Source organism: Myotis nattereri, assembly GCF_964212035.1.
Source record: "Myotis nattereri genome assembly, chromosome: 1".
Classification (NCBI taxonomy): Eukaryota; Metazoa; Chordata; class Mammalia; order Chiroptera; family Vespertilionidae; genus Myotis; species Myotis nattereri.
In genome coordinates this window covers 59599256-59607127 of record NC_138075.1, presented here as the reverse complement: position 1 = coordinate 59607127, position 7872 = coordinate 59599256, and positions in this window count along the sequence as shown.

Genomic DNA, 7872 nt, shown 5'->3' with positions numbered 1-7872 from the left:
ATAATTTTTATCCTCTCTTCTCGGTTATTACTCCCCCCAACCTCAGAGACCTGCAGCCCTTTCAGTCACCTGCATTTCCATTCCAAATGGCTAGATTGAGTCACAAACACACATCCTACAGCATTCATGAATGTGGAGAGCAGAAGTGAGGTCATCATCACTCTAGTATCTCAGTGAAAGTAATAACTCGGTCCTAGTGACTCACAGACCAGGCAAGGCTAGGCAGGAATTGAGTCCTGAAGGGTTCAAGTACTGCCTTGGGTCTCCCACCTCTGAGGAAAGCAGCCTGAATGCATTCCTCTCTGCATAAGGTGCTGGGCTGTGCTGTAGTGTGGGTTGTCTATCAAGGGGAGGGAACATAAGTATCTTCCCAGAGAAGAAGGAGGAGAAGACTTGGAGTTAAGACATGCTAGAGACCAGAGAAAGAAGGGGAACCATGGAGACAGACAGCAGACTCCTGGTTTTTTCTACCTTGGGGCCTAAGCTTCAAGAAAAAGCTGACTATAGAACCATCCAGAAAGATGTAAAGGCACCTAGGAAATCTGGGTTAGTGGTCTGTTTCCTCCAGCTCTAAGGGGTGCCCTTGTCCAACATGGCACCAAATCCAGTAAAGCTGGGAGCAGGAAGAGAGCATTGGAGGAGGAAGGTGGCTCCAGACCCTTGAGGCTGTGTTCCTGCCTCCTTGAGGCTGATGAAGGTTAACGCCCAGGGCAGATTAAAGATATCTATCTACTTGTGCAAAAAGAATTCAGAGGACCCAGCATGGAACCAAGGCTCCCACCTCCCTCATTGTCACAAAGTGAAATGAATTCTCCATTTACCCAGATGCCATCTTAGAGAGGAGCAGGTGAGAAGGACATCCAAAGCCCCTAAAAAAGACTAAATCATCAAAAGGAGCTTATTTTAGCTGGAAAATGCTATGTTAAGTTGGCTATTTTAAGGCCTGTTGGGGACTGTTTTTCAGTACTTTTCCATCATAGTTTAGTGAGGAAAAAAATAGATATTTAGTAAAAATGAAAGAAAGAGAGAGAGAAAGAAAGAAAGAAAGAAAGAAAGAAAGAAAGAAAGAAAGAAAGAAAGATTTAAGCAGCCACATTGGTTAAGGCTTGTAAATAATAGAGTGAGTAACTTGTGACCAACCACACTCATTTCCATCACTGAAGGCAGATCATGTATATCTTTTTCTTGTTCCCTGGAAGAACTACTCATACCAAGAATGCTGTATTAGTTTCCTAGGGCTGCAATAAGAAATTACTACAAACTGGGTGGCTTAAAACAACAGAAAGTTACCCCCTCACAGTTCTGGAAGCTGGAAGTCTGAAATCGAGGTGTTGGCAACGATTGGTTCCTTCTGGAAGTACTGAGGGAGAATCTATTCATGCCTCTCTTCTAGCTCCTGGTAGTTGCTGACAATCCTCGATATTGCTTGGCTTGTAGATGCATTTTCCACTCTCTGCCTCCATGTGACATGGTATTCTCCCTATGGGTCTCCTCTGTATCTTCGTGTCTTCACACGGCTTTCCTATACGGACTTGGATTTAGTGTCCACCCTAATTTAGTAGAATCTCACTTTAGCTTAATTAATTATTCTACGTATCAGCCCGCATTCTGGGTAGACATGAATTTTGGGACACACTATTGAACTCAGTAAAATGTAAAATGTAAAAATGTTAATAGTCAGCCAGTATTGAAATAATAGGGTAGAGTCCAAGAAGATTTTCATTTGCTGCAAAGAAAGCTAGAGGTCTCCACTCTTTGGCCAGACTGAACTTCTTTGCTTTTCTATATACATTACATGCATGTTGGGGCCTTTGCACATACTATCTGAATGCCCTTCCCCTGCCTCCTTTATCTGGCTCAATCTTCCAAATCTATTATGCACTAAATGTTTGTGTCCCTCTAAAATTCATATGTTGAAACCCCTGTTTTTGATGGTATTAGGAGGTGGGGCTTTGGATGGTAACAAGAATTAGGTGAGATCATTGGGATAGGGCCCTCCTCATGAATGGGATTGGTGTCCTCAAAAGGGAGCTTTCTTCCCCCCTCTGTGCTTCCACCCTGTGAGGACAAAACGAGATGACACAATGAGACAGTGTGCAGCCTGGAAAAGGCCCCTCACCAGAACTCAGCCATACTGTCACCCTGATCTCAAACTTCCAGCCTCTAGAAACATGACAAATAATTTCTGTTGTTTATAAACCATTCGATCTATGGAAGTTTGTTATAGCAGCCTGAACAGCCTAAGACAGCGATTCTCAACCTGTGGGTCGCGACCCCTTTGGGGGTCGAACGACCCTTTCACAGGGGTCACCTAAGACCATCGCAAAACACATATATAATTACATATTGTTTTGTGATTAATCACTATGCTTTAATTATGTTCAATTTGTAGCAATGAAATCGGGGGTCACCACAACATGAGGAACTGTATTAAAGGGTCACTGCATTAGGAAGGTTGAGAACCACTGGCCTAAGACATCTTCCAGGTCTTCCCTGCATTATCACTTCCCCTAGGAACCCCCTTTGGAGAATCTCTAAGAAATCTGGAACTCCTCCCATGAGATGCTGCACTTCCCTTCATGATTGATTACATGCCTTGCTGTAATCTTTGCCTGTCCACTTGTCTGGGCCTCTAGTACCTGAGAGTGGCAAGTCAATGCCCCACACATAGCATTGAATCTAGCACAGAATATAAGAGCCCACCACCCCTGTGATGAGGACCAAGGACCTGATGAGCCACTGTACTCAACTTCTTTGGGCCTCAGTTTCTTTATCTACAAAATCATAAACTCAGATTAAAATGTCTATGCAACCCTCCTAAATCTACCAGTCCATGATAATAGTGATAGGTAAGACCTCCTAATAGCTGTGCAGTATTTACTATGTTCTAAGTGCTTTACACACAGTTGCATTTGTTGTTGTTGTTTTGCAACCCTGTGACATATGACTTTTTGCAGATAAGGAGTCAGAGAAAGAGCTCTTAAGGAACTTTCATAAAGTTGTGGAGCTAGAAGGTGTCAGAACTAGAATTCAAACCTGACAGCCTGCTTTTAGAATCTATGTGCATAACCTATTTACTACCTCTGTTTCTGTATATGAAGCCTCCTTTCATTCCATATAAGAGCCTACATGTATCTGAGCCCCACAGATATACTAGAAATATAAATTCTAGTTCAGCACAGTTAGGCAAAGAAAGAGAGCAGCATTCAAATACCCTATGATTTAATTTTAACAACAGTATCTAAAAGCATTGGTATACTTCAAAAGTCTCTTCTTCAAACTCTTAGTAATATTATTAGGGATGATACTAACAATACTTATATGTATAATTAACATCCTATCTAATAAAAGAGAAACATGGTAATTAGCATACATCCGCTACCCTTCCCAATGGCTAATCAGCGAGATATGCAAATTAACTGCCAGCCAAGATGGCAGCCGGCAGCCAGGCAGCTTGAAACTAACATGAGGCTTGCTTGCTTCAGTGACGGAGGAAACCAACGTTCCCCGCCTGCCTTGCCCGCCTCTGAGCTTGCAGTTTGAAACATTCTTACAAATATAGAAGCTAAACAAAACCCCAGAAACCTGCTTTCAGCCCGCCGGGATCTCAGAGCTGGAGTTGATACAGTGTTTCGATAATAGAACCCAAACAAACCAGATACCTGCTTTCAGCAGCAGAGGCCTCAGAGCTGGAGCCAGAGCTAAAGCTGGCCCAGAATAAAAAAAGAAAAAAGAAAAAAAAAAGGAGCAGTTGGGAGCTTCAGTCACCCACCAGCCTGAAAACAGCCCTCAGCTCCTCACCCAGACTGGCCAGGCACCCCAGTGGGGACCCCCACCCTGATCCAGGACACCCTTCAGGGCAAACCAGCCGGCCCCCACCTGTGCACCAGGCCTCTCTCCTATATAATAAAAGGGTAATATGCCTCACAGCACCGGGATCAGTGTGACAGGGGGAAGTGCCCAAACCCCCTGATCGCCCTGCAGCTCTGTGTGTGACAGGGGTCGGGGCCACAACCTCCCTATCCGCCCTGCTCTATTCATGACAGGGGAAGGCGCCCCAACCCCCTGATCAGCCCTGCTCTGTGCCTGATAGGGGGGAGCTCCCCAACCCCCTGGTCGCCCTGCGGCTCTGTCTGTGACAGGGTGCGGCGCCCCAACCCCCCCCCCACCCCCACGGGCCCTGCTCTGTGTGTGACGGGGTAGAGCCATAACCTCCCCATCAGCCCTGCCCTGAGTGTGACAGTGGCGGCGCCCCAACCCCCTGATTGGCCCTGCTCTGTGGGTGATAGAGGGTGGCGCCCCAACCCCCTGATCCGCCCTGCTCTGTGTGTGACAGGGGGGAGCTCCCCAACCCCCTGATGGACCCTGCTCTGTGCATGACAGGGGGTGGCACCACAACCTCCCCATCGACCCTGCCTTGAGTGTGACAGGGGCAGTGCCCCAACCCCCCAATCGGCCCTACCCTGTGTGTGACTGAGGGTGGCATCGCAACCTCCCGATCTGCCCTGCTCTGTGCATGACAGGGGGCAGCGCCCCAACTCCCCAATCAGCCCTGCTCTGAGACTGACCAGGGGCTGCACCTAGGGATTGGGCCTGCCCTCTGCCACCCGGGAGCAGGCCTAAGCCAGCAGGGCGTTATCTCCCGAGGGGTCCCAGACTGTGAGAGGGCACAGGCTGGGCTGAAGGACCCCGCCCCCCCCCCCCCCCCCCCGGCCTCCCCCCGCCGAGTGCACAAATTTTTGTGCACTGGGCCTCAGTTAATTATAATTAATAGCACATAAAACAATAAAGATTATAAAATCATGTCACTACTACTTTTGAATGTCTCAAACCCTTTCTCAGCATTAGAAAGAAATATTTTATTCTGGAAATTTTAATGATTCTATTTATAACATTTCACAGGCCAAACTTTTATCAAATTTATTTTGTCCTTTTAGTTATTTGTAAAACTTAATGCTAAAAAAACCATTGGTTCAATTCCTGGTCATAACAATCACACTTTACTAATAGTCATTTAGCAATTGGCCTCTGGTTTGGCATCCAGGAAACTGAAATGAAAATAGACAAGTTATTGACAATTTTTAGATATAATCTGTACCATTAAATAATTAGTATCCTGTCTCATTAGTTGCATAATTTGCAGAATAAAAATTACAGAACCAGACATCCTAAGCTTGTGTTAATTGTGCTAATTAGACATGGATTTTTACATTAAAAAGTTAGGGTTTAGTGCCGCAGTCTTTTCGCAGCAAGGGTTCAGGAATCTGGAGAAGGGCTGTGCATAAATGAATAGAGAACTAGACAAGAAATATCAATTTAGAAGGCATTTGGGGGAGCCAAACGGAAACTTAGCTCTAGTGACTAAGCTCCCCGAATCTCCAGACCCACGGCTTTTATTAATACATTTTGCCCTTTGGCAAAGCAGATATACATACCAAAGGTAAGGTTTGGTAAACAATAAAGGACTGTCAGGTTAGGGGAATTGCCCTCAGCTGTTTGGCAGCAGGTAATACTATGCAGATCTTTAGCTCTGCTGAAGATGTCCATCAGCCTTCTGAGGAACTTCTCGTATTTATTATGCTAACTGCTGTTCTTTAGCCTCCAGCAGTTTAGTAGAAGAAATTAAACATAACAAATTATTATGACAAATTAGCTGTTATAAGTGCCCTTATAAATGTAGAAAGAAAGTTGCAATGGGAAAGGAAACAGCAAGAAGAGGCTCATGATCAGGGAAGACTTTAGGGAACAGGACGCATTTGCACTGGGCCTGGAAGGGTGGTATGATTTATGTATACAGCAATAAGGAGTGAAAGCCATTCAGGTAGAGAGAACAGCAGGAGCAGCGTCAGAGAAGTCAGAACAATGGAGAATCTGCAAGGATTGTCAAATATAATGCTTCAGTATGTCTGGGAAATACAAAGTATAGAAGGAGAAAGTGAGAAATAAGGAAGAAAAACAGCCTCTAGGGCAGGGGTGGGCAACCCCTGGCACGCGCGCCAAACATGGCATGCCAGTAACTTTTGCTGGCACACGAAACCCTCTCTTATAATCTTCCATTTACAATTTTTTTCTTAATATCGACTTTTTTCTTTTTCAGATAAATTCAGTGTAGGTGCATCTTAGATAAATAAATAATTTTACATAACAAGATATCTTAAAGACCATAGACATGGATTGATGAGAGAGGGGAAGAGCAATTTCTATGCCTCTGCCTTAACTCTCCCTGTCTTCCTAGATCCGACCAGTGTTTTGGTTTCATCCACATACGCTTGTGAATCTTTGTTCTCAGTGATAAATTTTGTTAAGTCTCGTATTAGGAGTAGCCTGACAGATGAAAGTAGTAGCTCGTGCATAACTCTGAAGGTCACGAAATATAAACCTGATGTAAAATCTCTGTCATCAGTGATGCAGCAGCCGAAGTCCCACTGATAATATCAAACGGAGTCATAAAGTTTTCTGTCAGGCTATCAGTATACATGGATACATTAAAAAATAAATGTATTTTTCATCATCATATACTGTGTTTTTGTCGCTCGAATGAATTTTATTATTTCTTCAAGGTTCTTCACATACGTAGACCTTAAGAGATATCAAGTAGGTGTAACATGTTCTCAAAAAATTAGGGTTGGCACGCAGAAGAATTTTGAGTCAGAGATTTTGCTGGTTTTGGCACGCACTCACAAAAAGGTTGCCCACCCGTGCTCTAGGGTTAGATTATTGCCTCTCACAATTATCTTGGCAATTGATAATAGTACCTGAAATTAAGGCACTATCAACGGGAATGGAGAACAAAGTTTAGATTCAAGAAGTATGCCAAAGATAAAATCAATAACACTTGGCTACTCAGAAAACTACAGGACACTGAAAAAAGAGATAGAGAAAGACATAAATAGATGGAAGAACATACCATGTTCATGGATTGGTAGAATCAACATCATTAAAATGTCCATACACCCAAAGCAATCTATAGATTCAATGCACTCCCCATTAAAATACCAATGGTGTATTTCACAGACCCAGAATGAACTCTCCAAAAATTCATCTGAAATAAAAAAAAAAAAGACCCCGAATAGCTGCAACAATCCTGAGAAAGAAGAACAAAGTAGGTGGGATCTCAATACCAGATATCAAGCTGTATTACAAAGCCACTGTTCTCAAAACAGCCTGGTACTGGCACAAGAACAGACATATAGATCAATGGAATAGAACAGAGAACCCAGAAATCAACCCAAACCACTATGCTCAATTAATATTTGACAAAGGAGGCAAGAACATACAGTGGAGTCAAGACAGTCTCTTCAATAAATGGTGTTAGGAAAATTGGACAGATACATGCAAAAAAATGAAACTAGACCACCAACTTACACCATACACAAAAATAAACTCAAGATGGATAAAGGACTTAAACATAAGATGGGAAACCATAAAAATACTAGAGGAATCCACCGGCAGCAAAATCTCAAGACATATGCCGAAGCAATTTCTTCACTGATACAGCTCCTAGGGCAATGGAAACTAAAGAGAAAATAAGAAAATAGGACTACACCAAAATAAAAAGCTTTTGCACAACAAAAGAAACCATCACCAAAACAACAAGAAAGCCCACTGCATGGGAGAACATATTTGCCAATGTTATCACTGATAAGGGCTTAATCTCCAACATTTACTGGGAACCCATACAACTTAACAAAAGGAAGATAAACAACCCAATCAAAAAATGGGCAACAACCTTAAATAGATATTTTTTGAAAGAAGACATAAGGAACTCCATGCTCAAAGTCACTAATTATCAGAGAGATGCAAATCAAAATGACAATGCTGAACCATCTCACACCTGTCAGAATGGCTATCATCAACAAATCAACAAACAAC